Below are 16,174 nucleotides of genomic sequence, written 5' to 3'. Positions count from 1 at the left end.
GGTAGTGAATACAAAAGTAAAAGAGTTGCAGTCTTATTTAGGTCTCGCCAATTTTTACAGGAGGTATATTCCAAAATTTGCGAATATTGCAAGGCCCCTCACGCAGTTGTTGAAGGAGGGGGCAAAATTTCACGGGTCAGCATGTAACAACAACGACTCTATACTATTGTACATATTGATAAACTTGTGTAATTGATGTTCTGATTTCATTTCTTTTTGTTCCATGCCATTATGTTAAGAAAACTGTAAACAAGTTTCAATGTGAATATTAATGTTCATGTCAAATGTCAAGTAATATTGTAGTAGAATTGAAATGTAACAAATGTTCAAACTGTTGTGAGATGTTTAAAATTGTAACTGTGCATCTGGTCCATACGTAGGCAATGTGTTAGGATACGTAGAATGCAAAACCTCTGGTGAATACCCGGTCTGTCAGGGAGCGGTAAAAGGTGAGCACGGGAAAATGCGCGTGGGCACTGCACGGCACAACGGGTTCAGTAGTAGTTGGAGTTTGGCACTGGTTTGAGCAACACCTTCTGGAGCAAGGAGGCTCTCCTGGAAGACATAGCTTCACTGAGCCTCGGGTACGCCGTTCCAAGGCCCACACAGCGTGGCAAAATTCCATAGGCACTAAATAGATAAGTATTGCTACACTAAGAAGAATTAAAGTGCCGATACGTCAAGAGCCATAGCTGTGGTTGTATGCGTGCTCTGTGCCTCGCCATCTTGCCGCTTGCCAACCGCCGCATCGATACAAGCAGGTTGAAACTTTTGGTACTGTTTTCGTATGAATCAGAGTGAACTGCGTTTGTTTGGTGCAATAATAACTTAAATTTTACCAGAACTTTTCCATCATTTAATTATCCTCACAAATAACCTAGACAGGGTCCTTTCCAAACATTGTGCAATCCGAGTGTCCCAAAATGAAAATTGTGTTAATAATAATTATTTGCAGAACTAGCTTATCTTAGAATGGTGTTTAAAGAAATGTTTTGTTAATGAACTCGTAAATGAATAGCGAAGGTCTAACGAAGTCGAAAGATAACTTTAGCATTGATATAGTAATGAATTTTATTATTTCGAGACAGATTTAATGGCATTTAAATCAGCAGTAAACAGGATGAAAAGGGTAGTAACTTATATACTGGAAATCTTGAATGAATAATAAATTCAGTAATCAATTTTTTTGAATACAGTGATCATAACAGTTTCATCCCCCCCCCCCCCCCCCCCCCATTCATTTGAATTCTAAAGTGTTCTAAATTGGTTTGACCAGCAAAAGTTAAAGTCAATATAAAAGTCAAAATTTATCCGTGTTTTATCTTTGTCAAAATTGACATTTTGTGTGTGTGACATGAAAGTACAATTTCTAGGCTAACCTATGCCCGATTTTAATCAGATTAACAGACAGTATAAAGTGTTGTAGTAAACAATATAGTGTAGTGTTATGTATTCATGCTTTTCCATATCAGTACAGAACGTGAAACTATCAGTTCAAGAGATTTTCTGGTTCTAAAATTCTACTATATTATGCAGTGTTACAACTTGTTGTTTTGCATGAATATATACCAACTTGTACAGGGAAGAAACTCAGTTAATGCCTAATTAGGCTGGCAACCATATTATTATCAAATTGGTAGCATCTTCTGGGTTGCTCTTGCTCCATCCTGACGTGTAACTGCATTTCGAACTTACTTGACGGATCATTGTTATTACAGAGTGGATGTAAGTCTGATTTGCCACCATTCAGGTACACGCGGTCAATAACTATACGAAAATCCTTTCTCATAAGGTGAATCCCGCTCACTTACCATAGCACAGGCTTTAACGAGTACTGTGTCACAGGGATTACAAGCAGAATGTGAAGAGGCTTTTCAAAAGTTAAAAAAATTGTTAACATATAGTCCGGTTTTGGCTTTTCCAGATTTTAATAAACAGTTTATATTATCTTGTGACTCTAGCAATTTTGCTTTGGGTATTGTATTATCTCAGGAAATAGATGGGCAGGAACACCCGACAGCATATGCTTCCAGACAGCTAAACAATGCAGAAATAAATTACTCAACAATCGAGAAGGAGTTATTGGCATTAATTTTCGGAATAACCTATTTCCGGTGTTATTTGTATGGACGATGTTTCAACGTTATTACTGACCATGCAGCACTTAAGTGGTTGTTAGGGCTTAAAGACCCAACGAGTAGGTTAACTAAATGGGCTTTGCGTCTTAGTGAGTACGATTTTGAAGTGATTCATCGACCGGGTAAATCACACAGAAACGCGGATGGTCTGAGTCATAAAGTATGTGCCATTGAATGCACAGGAATAAATGAGAACGAATGGGTGGAGGCACAAACCGCTGACGCAGATTGTCAATGATTTACCTCGCAGCGACAGTTCGTTGTGGAAGACGGGATATTGTACCGTAAAACTAGGAACGGTCCACGCATAGTCGTACCAGAAATATTGCGAAGCGAAATTTTAAGGCAAGCACATGATTCAATGTTTTCTGGTCATTCGGGTCGAAGAGCAACAGAAAGGAGGGTAGCACAGAGTTATTGGTGGTCAACGCATAGGCAAGGTGTTGATCTGTGTGTAAAAAAATTGCATTCCGTGTGCTCAACGGGCGGAATTGAGTCATCAGAAAATTGTGTTGCAATGACTACCGGAAGCGGATAGACCTCCCCAATTACTTGGCGTAGACGTCTTGGGACCGCTTGTGCAAACACCAGTGGGTAATTGCTATGTTTTAACAATAATAGATCATTTTTCGCGCTGTGTGTCTATGACAGCTGTTCCGGACCAGCGAGCCGAAACAGTGGCTCATGCCATGGTACATCAATGGATGTTGAAATTCGGAACACCTGAAACTATAATTACAGATCAAGGGACAAACTTTATGTTCAATTTGATGGAACAGTTATGCAAGTTGTTGCATGTGAAGAAACTGAGAACGAGCGCGTTACACCTGCAGGCTAATGGCCGGACCGAGAGAGTTCATCGTACAATAGCTAAGATGTTAAGTTATTATGTAAATTCGCAACACAACAGTTGAGATACCCTATTGGCATTTGTACCCACAACGTATACCTCAAAAATGCATGAAAGTACAGGACTGTCTCCGTATGCAGTACTGTTTGGTCAGAATGTGCCATCTCCGTTTGAATTGCTCAAGACCACACCAGGAACCAATATTTCGGCTGTTAAGGATTTATGCACAAAGTTGAAAACAATCTGGCGGTGCCGAAATATCATGTAGGACAATGGGTGATGGTGACTAATCCGTATGTACCAAAAGGCAAAACGAAAAAAATTTTATGCCTTTATCGAGGTCCTTTCCAGGTGATCGAGATGACATTGCCGGTGAATGTAAAATTACAGCTTCCAACTTGCTCTACGATTGTGCATGTGAGCTGAATTAGGCCTTTCAAGGAGAATTTTGAGGAACTTCCTTCATTGTCTGCAGTAACTTCTAGTGGAGAGAAAGATGATTCTAAGAAAAAGAATAACAAAGGACTAGATAAACAAGAGAACCAAGTTAATTGTGGAAGCGATCAGACATGCTACTATGCTCTTAGACCACGTGTAAAAAGGAAGAGCTAATGTGAGTTGTTTTTCTTTTGTGATGTTCTGGTAAGACCAGCAGTTCCAGCGTCATAGGTTACGCTGAAGAGGGAAGGTGTGCACTATCTCTCAGCATAGTTATTCTGTTTTGCTGTTGCAACTTAGATGAAGCCTTGAAGGTACGTATTATATCAAGTGGTGTTTTATACTCATGACAAGCGGACGTAATTATGTCCGGACATCAATGGACCTTAAGAGTGGACTGTAATATTTGGGCGGTTGAAGACAAAATCTGTAAATTAGAGGATACATTTAATTGAACTTCATTCCATGATGGCTAATCAGTCAAGGTTTAATGACACACAGGGCGAATATCAGCTACTACGATCAGCTTTTGCACGCTTCCAAGCTCAGTTGTGGCAAATTGCAGGGTTAATCCCGCACGTCCGTAGGAAAAGAGGATGGTTAGAAACAGGTGGCCGTATCCTAAAATCTGTTTTTGGGACTGCTGAAACGCGGAAGATATTAAAAGTATTAATGGAACGCTACAGCAGGTGCAGGATAATGTGAATAGCAACCAGGGAATGCTAGATCTTCACACAACCCAATTAGAGAGTTTGGAGAAAGATGTAGTTAATAATACGCGCCAATTGCGAGCTTTGGCCGCGACCTTGAGGTCCCACATTAAGGTCACAGCCGACACAACCAATCACGACTTGGGTATAATCAAGTACCGGTTGGATAACATCGATTTGCAGCTGATAATCGCTAAGCTGCTCTGTTTTCTTGCTGATAGTATTACGGAAGCACACATAAAAGCCACGGAACTACAGGAGGCTTCGTTGCACGCAATGCATGGGCACCTAACCCCAGTACTGTTACCTTTGGAACAACTTTGGGAAGGATTACGTAAAGTTCAATCGGAATTGCCTGCATCCCTGGAGCTACTGACGACATTAACAGACGAACACTTATCTCTGTACTACAAAATGGCCACTGTTACCAGTATGCGGACGGGTACCCTGCTGAGAATTCCTCTCATAATACCATTAACATGTAAGGATTGTAAATTTGAATGTTACGCCTTGCATACGTATCCAGTGAAGTGGGAAATTTTGCAGAAATTCGTACAATTAACCGTACGGGAAATACTGTCAGTGGCACGTAACAGACAAGCTCATGCGTTCCTAACTGCACAAGACTTGCTGCATTGTCGAATAGGTCCAGTTACCATCTGCTCCGCAAAATTGTTACACACTGTTCCCAAATCTTGTGAGTATTCTCTATCCCGCTCTCAAGAACCAGTTGCAGAGTGTCCTAAGGAAATTATAGCAGGCACGGTGCAGTTTTTTCAGCAAGTGGGTGCATATTGGGTATTTCCAGTAATGGAAAACACAGTCGTTATTTGCGTTTGTTACGAGCAGGGTAAGCAAGGGAGTACGCAAAGAATAGAATTTCAGGGGCAGGGACTGTTAATTAACGGCACAGAGTGCGACATTTCAGGGCCAACTTTCCGTTTACCAGCCGTGATTACTGGAGCTACAATTATGAACATAAAACGCACATTGATTTATGTACCCGAACAACCGGTGCAATTCGTCCCGAAAGAATATCTCAATCTTTTGAATAGCACATTAGACCCGACTTTGCTCGCCTCTTTAGACCGGATGCTAGCAGCTCAGGATGGACGTATAATTATGGAACATCTTTTTCAACGAGTGCATGAGTACCGTAATGAGCATAAGCAATGCTTACTAGTTATTGGACCAACCACCACCACCTGTATTTTTATCTTTGTCGTAGGATTAGTGTACTATCGGCTCAAGAGGAAGGTAGCCCAAATCCCGCCCCTTCCAACCTTTAACCTAAGGGTCCAGACAAAATCACTGAACAGTTGTGAGGCACGGCAGCAGAACACTAAGTAATGTTTATGAACAAAGATTAGACTGAGGATAGAAGTGAATGAACACATTGTAAATAGTGAATCAATCGCATTTTGTGGTGTTTGTGAAGTGAAATGTAGTCGTTTTGACTTTTTGGTTGAATCGGGGACAAATTCTTTTCGTACGAGGGAGGAATTGTAGAGGAAAAGGAGTTATTGTTAGGAAATATGGTGCAAAATTGTGATTTAGTGTGTTTCAGTGCGCGATGCGCCAGCCTCACAGCAGACGGCGGATGAAGGCTGGCCGGTGCGTCATGCAGATGACACAGTTCTGCAACAATTGTCGGTATGTGTGTACATGCGTGGCAGCCATCAACAGCTGGAATGCAGCATTAGCAGAATTGCACAGGCACTGGCCGTATGTGGCGCGGTTGCGTTAGCCAACTCATCGAGAACCTTCTAATAAACACGGCGGCAGCGCGTAACCGGCAGATTCAGCAGCGGTCTGCACTATTTAAGGGCATCAGAGGTGGGCGACGGCATTCGGTTCGACCGATGGGGCGTTCGGTTGCTGTTACGTCATCGTCATCAGTGACACTGTCCCCGAGAACTGGCCAGTGGAGGGCGCTGCCCGCTGCTGCACCGGCGACTCCTGGCGTCATCACGAGCTGCCGCGTCTGCAGGAGGTTGGCTGGGCCGGGCCTCGTGCCGCTAAGCTCCTACCACATGCGCAACTGCTGACCGAGCATGGCGTCGCGTTCCCCGGGCTGCGTGCATCAGCATGTCTCCACCACGACACGAGCGGTGGGGCTGAGCTACCGGAAAATGTATTGGAAGAACCAACACTAAAGAGGAAGATTGCTAAAAAACAGCCACCTTCTTCTACCCAGCCACGGCCTACAACCCTGACCACGTCACCTGCTCCAGTCCTCCTATTACACTTCTTTTCTTTATGCAGACATTTCATTGAAGTTACAGCTTCATCAGTGGTTTTTTATTTTCTTTCTATTAAATAACAAGTAATTGCTTTTTAAAATAGAAATTTCAATTTTTAAGGAAAGTAGTCACAAACTTGATACCAGACAAAAAAATTATGTATATCTTCTTAACCATGTTTTTTTTGTGATTTTCTGTTCTTTGTGTTGTAGCTGTTTTTCTTTCACAGTTTGTCTTATTAATTTTCAAGATGATCTAAATGATTAACAGAAAATCTCATATAAAGATGTGAAACAAATACTAACAAAGAGATAGAGGGGCTGGTCAGTACTTAGCTCAGTACAGCCGATAGGTACACAAAACAGAACAGAAAATTTATGTCATAGCTTTCGGAACTTTGTTCCTTCGTCAGGGATGAGAGAGGGGAAAAAAGGGAAGAAGGGAAAGTGGATTCAGTTACTCACAACCCAGGTTATGAAGCAACAGGGAAAGGTAAACAGGGAGGGTAGCAAGGATGGAGGCATGGTTGTCAGAAGGAAGCCAAAGATATTCAACTGTAAGTACTGTGCCAGCTTCAAACCAAAGAGGATGCATACAGAAGTAAAGAGGTATATGGTATAAAGATAAACACAACTACATAGGATGAAAAGATGCGTGAATGGCTAAAGAGGAAAGGGAAAAAGGAGTAGACTGAAGAGTAAATAGGAGTGAGGTTGGTTAATGTAGGTTCAGTCCAGGTGGATGGCGGGATGAAAGGATGTGTTGGAGTGCAAGTTCCTATCTCCGCAGTTCCGAGGGACTGGCGTTGGGTGGGAGAAGCCAAATAGCACGTACGGTGTAGCAGGTTCCTAGAATTATGCTGGAGGGCATGCTCTGCTACTGGGTATTGGACATCTCCTAGGTGGACAGTTCATCTGTGCCCATTCATGCGCTCAGCCAGTTTAGTTGTCATCATACCGATGTAAAAGGCTGTGCAGTGCAGGCATGTCGACTGATAAATGACGTGTTGTTTCACATGTGGCCCTGCCTTGAATTATGTATGTTTTACCAGTAACAGGGCTGGAGTAGGTGGTTGTGGGCAGATGCATGGGGCAGGTTTTGCAGCTGGGTTCTGTTACAGGGGTAGGAACCGCTGGGTAGAGAAGGTGGTCTGGGAATATTGTAGAGTTTGACAAGGATGTAACGGAGGTTAGGGGGGTGACGAAAGGGAACTCTGGGTGGTGTGGGGAGAATATTGTCAAGGGATGATCTCATTTCAGGGCTTGACTTGAGAAAGTCATATCCCTGATGGAGTAATTTGTTGATGTATTCAAGGCCAGGATAATATTGGGGGACAAGGGGATGCTTCTGTGTGGTCTGGGGGTAGGAACATTGTTGTTGGACGGAGAGGAATGTATTGCTTGGGAGATCTGATGTGGACAAGGTCTGCAGGATAGATGCGGGAGAGAAAAGCACTAGTCAGGTTATCGGTGTAATTGTTGAGGGATTCGTCACTGGAGCAGATACGTTTGCCACGAATACCTAGGCTGTAGGGAAGGGAGCGTTTGATGTGGAATGGATGGCAGCTATCAAAGTGAAGGTACTGTTGTTTGTTTGTGAGTTTGATGTGGACAGAGGTGTGGATGTGAGCTTCGACAATTTGAAGGTCAACATCCAGGAAGGTGACTTGGGTTTTGGAGAAGGACCAAGTGAAATTCAGATTCGAAAAGGAGTTGAGGTTATGGAAGAAATTAAGAAGTGTTTCTTCACCATGAGTCCAGACCATAGAGATGTCAATTATAAACCTATACTAGGCCAGGGGAAGCAGCTGTTGGGTCTTCAGGAAAGCCTCCTCCATGCGGCTGATCAAGAGGTTGGCATAGGACGGAGTCATCCTGGTTCCCATGGCCGTTCCCCTGATTTGTTTGTAGGTCTGGCCTTCAAAAGTGAAGTAATTATGGGTGAGGATGAAGTTGGTAAATGTGATAAGGAACGGGGTTTTTGTAAGATCTTCGGGTGGGCGTTGGGAGAGGTAGTGTTCAAGGGCTGAGAGACCATGGGTATGTGGGATGTTTGTATAAAGGGATGTAGCATCTATGGTGACAAGAAAGGTTTCAGGTGGGAGGGGAGAGGGAATGGATTTGAGGCATTCTAGGAAGTGGTTTGTGTCTTTGATGTAGGATGGGAGTCTGCGGGTGATAGGTTAGAGTGTTGGTCTACCAGAGCTGAGATACATTCTGTTGGGGCTTTGAAGCCTGCCACAATAGGACGGCCAGGATGGTTCTCTTTGTGGATTTTGGGTAATAGGTAGAAGGTAGGGGCATGTGGCCCAGGTGGAGTGAATAGGTCTATGGAAGCCGTTGTGAGGCCTTGTGAGGGACCTTGGATTTTTAGGATTTTCTGCAGCTCAGTTTGGATGGAGAGAATGGGATCCTGGTAACAGCTTTGTAGGTTGAGGTGTCGGAGAGTTGACGCTGTCCTTCTGCCACATACTCCACACAGTCAAGTACCACAGTTGTGGAGCCTTTATCCGGCGGGAGGATGACAATAGAGCGGTCTGTTTTCAGCTCCTTAATGGCATGGGATTCAGCTGGGGTGATGTTGGGGGTTGTCGGGATGTTCTTCAAGAAGGACTGGGAGGCAACACTAGACGTGGGAATTCCTGAAATGTCTGCAAGGGATGGTTTTGGGGGAGGGGAGGAAGATCCCTTGGAGAATGTGGTCGGAACTGACATCTTTGTGGTCTGGACTCATGGTGAAGAAACACTCCTTAATTTCCTCCATAACCTCAACCCCTTTTCGAATCTGAATTTCACCTGGTCCTTCTCCAAAACCCAAGTCACCTTCCTGGATGTTGACCTTCAAATTGTCGAAGCTCACATCCACACCTCTGTCCACATCAAACTCACAAACAAACAACAGTACCTTCACTTTGATAGCTGCCATCCATTCCACATCAAACGCTCCCTTCCCTACAGCCTAGGTATTCGTGGCAAACGTATCTGCTCCAGTGACGAATCCCTCAACAATTACACCGATAACCTGACTAGTGCTTTTCTCTCCCGCAACTATCCTGCAGACCTTGTCCACAAACAGATCTCCCCAGCAATACATTCCTCCCCGTCCAACAACAATGTTCCTACCATATTTCTATGCACCAGGAATTGCATGGCGACGACTTTGAACGTCGTGTACAGTTCTGCCACTGGGCACAAGAGAAATTACGGGACGATGACAGATTTTTTGCACGTGTTCTATTTAGCGACGAAGCGTCATTCACTAACAGCGGTAATGTAAACCGGCATAATATGCACTATTGGGCAACAGAAAATCCACAATGGCTGCGACAAGTGGAACATCAGCGACCTTGGCGGGTTAATATGTGGTGCGGCATTATGGGAGGAAGGTAATTGGCCCCCATTTTATCAGTGGCAATATAAATGGTGCAATGTATGCTGATTTCCTACGTCATGTTCTACCGATGTTACTACAAGATGTTTCATTGCATGACAGAATGGCGATGTACTTCCAACATGATGGATGTCCGGCACATAGCTCACGTGCGGTTGAAGCGGTATTGAATAGCATACTTCATGACTGGTGGATTAGTCGTGGAAACAGCATACCATGGCCCGCATGTTCACTGGATGTGACGTCCCCGGATTTCTTTCTGTGGGGAAAGTTGAAGGATATTTGCTATCGTGATCCACTGACAACATGCGTCAGCGCATTGTCAATGCATGTGTGAACATTATGGAAGGCACACTACTAGCTGTTGAGAGGAACGTCGTTACACGTATTGCCAAATGCATTGAGGTTGATGGACATCATTTTGAGCATTTATTGCATTAATGGGGTATTTACAGGTAATCACACTGTAACAGCATGCATTCTCAGAAATGATAAGTTCACAAACGTACATGTATCACATTGGAACAACCAAAATAAAATGTTCAAACGTACCTATGTTCTGTATTTTAATTTAAAAAAACCTACCTGTTACCAACTGTTCATCTAAAATTGTGAGCCATATGTTTGTGACTATTACAGCGCCATCTATCACAAAGCGAAAAAAGTGGTCCAACTAAAACATTCATATTTCTTTACGTACTACGCAAATATGTAATAAATAATGGGGTTCCTATTTTAAGAAAACGCAGTTGATATCCGTTTGACCTTGGCAGCGCCATCTAGCGGGCCAACCATAGCGCCACCTGGCTTCCCCCTTCAAGCTAGACAAGTTTCATTCTTTGTAGTTTTTTTGTGAGATATTTGGCCCAATCACAATCAATGGACCACACTGTATATCTCACGCACACACACATGTATTATTAAGCATCGTGTCACCTAATATGCCCTCACATTGTATCTTCAGCACTTTTGTCAGCGAAGTTAATGTCACATTTATACTATGGAATGTACAGTGGTACAAAGCACAGTGGGATTGGCTAACATCATATTATAGCAAACAATAAAGAAAGAAGTGCTTGTTTCAAAAAGATGGATTTCAAGTCAAAGTCATGCAACTGCAATACATATAAAGTTCATGCAAGAGTACATAAGAATTTAAATATTTTCAGGTGTGAGCACTAAGTAAGTATCCTTGCTTTTCCACCAAGTTGGAAGACATATTACAAAATGGAAAACTTTCTGATTTGGTTTCACCTGTGACAGCAACTTCTACAGAAAATGTAGGTGAAGATGACAGCATCTGAACTTACACCAGATTCTTTAAACACAAGTACTCGATATTTAGGTGAATAGCTTAGGAAGAAGTAGATCTCAGTGTGATGCAAAGCAAAAACTGAAAACTGTAACCTCAATGCTTGGGGCATATTTGTGTAGCACAATCAAAACAAGAACGAGAAGAATGTGGAGAATGTAAATCAACGTACTAGCTAAGAGGCAACTGTCAGAATTAAGACAGTATGTGTGACAAATTACAAATTCTGGCATCCTTGTTCCAATTATTAAATTCAGATTGGATTCAGTTCATAGACCCAAAATCGAGATGATTCTCATGGGTGTAGAACAAGTCAGAAAGTGTCAAATAAAAGCTCAAACATTTCAATACTCACTACCCTGATCATTTATCAGGGGGTTGTCAAACTGCGTGAATACATTACAGTAAAGTGGGAATGGCAATATTTACAGAATCAATACACTGTCAGAATGAAACATAGATATGCACTTGCAATAAAATTATCACACACAAGATACCTAATCTTCACCGTTGTGACCAACTGCTGTCAAAACTGATATCTAACAGACATTAAAGTACGATAAGATGGGTTGGAATGACACTGACAAAATTATGTACAAATGTTTAACAATATGCAGCTCTAAAGCTCTGAAACACTGAAGAAGTAATCTCGTGTCTGCTATGAGCAAGCAGTCGTAAGAGTTCACAAGTAAAAATTCACCCAGTACACATGCAAATACTAATGAAGAATGTCATGGGTATAAATATCTGACTGCTTGCATTACACATTTCTAAATTATCTCACTCTTATATTCTGTAATCAGAAACAAACCAAGACATTGACTTTGCCTTGTTTATGCACAACATTGACTTCAGACAATTGAGATAATGGACAGCATCCTTGGCGATATTACCACTTAATATTTCCCAACAGAATTTCTACAGTAAGTGAGTTGACGGAAATTGGTGCTCACTGCAGTTAACAAATACCAGATTTTTTTTATATACTGCAGACGAAAGCTTAGGAAATAAAGAACAGTATGGATACCATTTTTATTTCTTACTGATGATTTTTCAACTCGCATATTCAATGTAAATATTCCTATTTCTTTTCACAATGGTATCGGAAAAACTGATTTTCGCACTTACTACTGAGTTTCTCCCTTGTTGTTATGACTGGCATATCTGTGATACGAACAACTTTGATGTTGGAACATGCGGCAGTCCACGGGCGGGGCTTAGGATCTGCATTGGTGTGGAGGGGGGGTGAATGGGCAGCGATCTGTTACCACTCTCAAGTAGTGTGTTATTAAACTTGGCTGTGAAGTTTAACTGGTTTGTGCAGTCAACTACAAAATTAATAGAAATGCTAATGGGGCATTTTACAATGTGAGGCAATCTGAGTACAAAAATAATTAAGAACACTGGGGAGCTACAAAAAAATTGGTGAGGTCATTCTCCGGGTGCATGGATGACGCTATAAAAAAAGGAAATTAATGGTCTCCGCTCAAGCTACTCTCACAAGAAAGCAAAAGTACGTATCGACGTGCTTATTTCATTTTATTTATGCAAGTAATGTTTAAATGACATACAAATGATTTACATAATTTTGTTAACTGCAGATACTTGAAGCACACAATAATGTTTATGTAACATACGAGTAATTTACATTTTTATTAATATTATTGCAGATGCTTAAAAGCAAAAGTGGAGCCAGTGCACAGGCCGTTTATAGTCCACGAGTGTAGTGGTTCCCATTGCTGAAGTTCCTGGACTAGGCCACAGAAATTGGCAGTAAACGAGGAACTCCCACATTCGAAGAAATGCTTGAGGTGGGTATACCTGTTTACTTTTTACATTATGAAATGTGATTGTCTTGCCAGGGCACTTTCCTGCTCCCTTGTAAAATGTTTTAAATCATTCTGTAACTGCTGTCCTATATACTGGACGCCCAGAAGCAGCTTGGCAAACTATTGGTTCCATTCACTGTAGGTCCTCAGTGCTTTGAGACTGAAGATAAGTGCAGTTTACTACTACTGCAGACACTGTTTCCTGATTGTACATGTGTTTTCTTCTCTCTCTTAACAGTTTATGCAGTTTGCAGGCAGCCAGTGTAATTGTAGTAACTGTTTCTTGAGGCAGATTAATGGGAGTAAGAAAAATCTTGAAACGACTAGCAAGAATGCCAAAGCTACTTTCCACTAATCCTCTTCCTCATGACATTCTGTAATTGAAAACTTTTTCTTCCTTCCTGTTTCCCTTTAAGTGGTACAGCTTCATATCGTAACTCAGAGGAAAAGCATCATCTGTCAATACAACCACCGCAGTTGTAATATTTGTGTTCCCAAGCTTTCTGCCTCCTGGAATGTTCAGAATAGATTGGTCAATGAGACACTCCCGTAGTTTGTTTTTTAAAACCACTCTAGAGTCACCAAAATGCCCATTAGTTCCTAAATCAACATACAAGAATTTTTATGTAGCATCTAGAATGGCAAATTAAATTATACTGTTAAAGGATTTAGAATTGAAAAAGTGAGATCCACTAGCTTGTGGGCATTTAATGTGAATATGCTTTCCATCCATTGCTCCTAGTGTTACAACAGTTCCACTTCTCCTCGACATCATTTGCAATTTGCTCCCACTCTTCTCTGCTTGTGGGTACCTGTAAATTAGATTTATGTACGTGTAAAATAGTTTTTAACTAATGGCTTTCATTTCTATATTTTATAGCATGAAGTACAAGCTCAGTACTTATCTCAAGAAGAGACCGATGTCATCTGCAGTGAGCCACAGCTACAGCTACAGCCCCAGCATCATGAGCGGCCTCCCACAAAGAGAACAAAACTGACTACAAATATTCTTGTGGAGGCCCCCAAAATGTGGAAGGCTTTGGATCATATGAGCAAAAATCAGCCCCAGCCTGGTATAGAGCCCTTGCCACCCACATCACAGCTGAACTGGCGGGAGATGGAAAATGTGGGTGGTAAAGCATTTGCAACGGGCACTATGCAGGGGTTAAATTACTTTTTGATGGACAGGTGGGATTTGTTGTAGGCAACAGTTCCACAGCCACATCCACCTCTGGATATATCCAGGCTGCCTACCAGCAAGCTGGTATACAGGATGACGACACACTATTATACAGGGTGTTACAAAAAGGTACGGCCAAACTTTCAGGAAACATTCCTCACACACAAATAAAGAAAAGATGTTATGTGGACATGTGTTCGGAAACGCTTAATTTCCATGTTAGAGCTCATTTTAGTTTCGTCAGAATCTACTGTACTTCCTAGATTCACCGCCAGTTGGCCCAATTGAAGGAAGGTAATGGTGACTTCGGTGCTTGTGTTGACATGCGACTCATTGCTCTACAGTACTAGCATCAAGCACATCAGTACGTAGCATCAACAGGTTAGTGTTCATCACGAACGTGGTTTTGCAGTCAGTGCAATGTTTACAAATGCGGAATTGGCAGATGCCCATTTGATGTATGGATTAGCACGGGGCAATAGCCGTGGCGTGGTACATTTGTATCGAGACAGATTTCCAGAACGAAGGTGTCCCGACAGGAAGACGTTCTAAGCAATTGATCGGCGTCTTAGGGAGCACGGAACATTCCAGCCTATGACTCGTGACTGGGGAAGACCTAGAACAGCGAGGACACCTGCAATGGAAGAGGCAATTCTTCGTGCAGTTGACGATAACCCTAATGTCAGCGTCAGAGAAGTTGCTGCTGTACAAGGTAACGTTGACCACGTCACTGTATGGAGAGTGCTACGGGAGAACCAGTTGTTTCCGTACCGTATACAGTGCGTGCAGGCACTATCAGTAGCTGATTGGCCTCCACGGGTACACTTCTGCGAATGGTTCATCCAACAATGTGTCAATCCTCATTTCAGTGCAAATGTTCTCTTTATGGATGAGGCTTCATCCCAACGTGATCAAATTGTAAATTTTCACAATCAACATGTGTGGGCTGACGAGAATCCGCACGCAATTGTGCAATCACGTCACGTCATCAACACAGATTTTCTGTGAATGTTTGGGCAGGCATTGTCGGTGATGTCTTGATTGGGCCCCATGTTCTTCCACCTATGCTCAATGGAGCACGTTATGATTTCATACGGGATACTCTACCTGTGCAGCTAGAACATGTGCCTTTACAAGTACGACACAACATGTGGTTCATGCACGATGGAGCTCCTGCACATTTCAGTCGAAGTGTTCGTACGCTTCTCAACAACAGGTTTGGTGACCGATAAAATGGTAGAGGCGGACCAATTCCATGGCCTCCATGCTCTCCTGACCTCAACCCTCTTGACTTTCATTTATGGGGGCATTTGAAAGCTCTTGTCTACGCAAGCCCGGTACCAAATGTAGAGACTCTTCGTGCTCGTATTGTGGACGGCTGTGATATGAGACGCCATTCTCCAGGGCTGCATCAGCGCATCAGGGATTCCATGCGACGGAGGGTGGATGCATGTATCCTCGCTAACAGAGGACATTTTGAACATTTCCTGTAACAAAGTGTTTGAAGTCACGCTGGTACGTTCTGTTGCTGTGTGTTTCCATTCCATGATTAATGTGATTTGAAGAGAAGTAATAAAATGAGCTCTAACATGGAAAGTAAGCGTTTCCGGACACATGTCCACATAACATATTTTCTTTCTTTGTGTGTGAGGAATGTTTCCTGAAAGTTTGGCTGTACCTTTTTGTATTTTCTGAGCTCTCCAGTTGTCTTAATCTATTTTTGCACTCAGGATGCCTCACATTGTAAAGCACCTCATCAGCTTCAAACATTTCTATTAATTTTGTAGTTGGGGGACACACAATGTAATTATTATTTGGAGCTATAATAAAAAAGAGTTCTTAAAGTACATAATGAGCATTGAACATTTATTTACCTTCAGATATTGGTCCTTTAGTGCTTTATAAATTGCTTCACACATTTCAGGTATTATTTTCGTTATGTGCACTGTGGTATTCAAGTGCTGTGCTGTAAGCTAGAGTAACTGCCTGCCACAGGAGAGAATCAGAATGTTATTTTGAGACTGTCTTCTGCAGATATAGCAGTTCTTAAGTGAGTATTGTGCTTTGTGATATGCGGAGACACT

At 42.3% G+C, this 16,174-nt stretch overlaps 1 long non-coding RNA gene across 1 annotated transcript; it reads left to right on the top strand.

The window, feature by feature from the left end:
- Positions 1–356: 356 nt before the first annotated feature.
- Positions 357–15,929, top strand: LOC126243565 (uncharacterized). Its single transcript, XR_007545371.1, has 3 exons — positions 357–761; positions 12,752–12,892; positions 13,791–15,929. It is a non-coding gene; the product is annotated as an uncharacterized LOC126243565 (long non-coding RNA).
- The last annotated feature ends 245 nt before the right edge of the window (positions 15,930–16,174 follow it).

This window comes from Schistocerca nitens, chromosome 1, assembly GCF_023898315.1.
Source record: "Schistocerca nitens isolate TAMUIC-IGC-003100 chromosome 1, iqSchNite1.1, whole genome shotgun sequence".
Taxonomy (NCBI): domain Eukaryota; kingdom Metazoa; phylum Arthropoda; class Insecta; order Orthoptera; family Acrididae; genus Schistocerca; species Schistocerca nitens.
The sequence above is the reverse complement of the archived record's forward strand: the minus strand, read 5'-3'. Positions and strand labels throughout refer to the sequence as shown.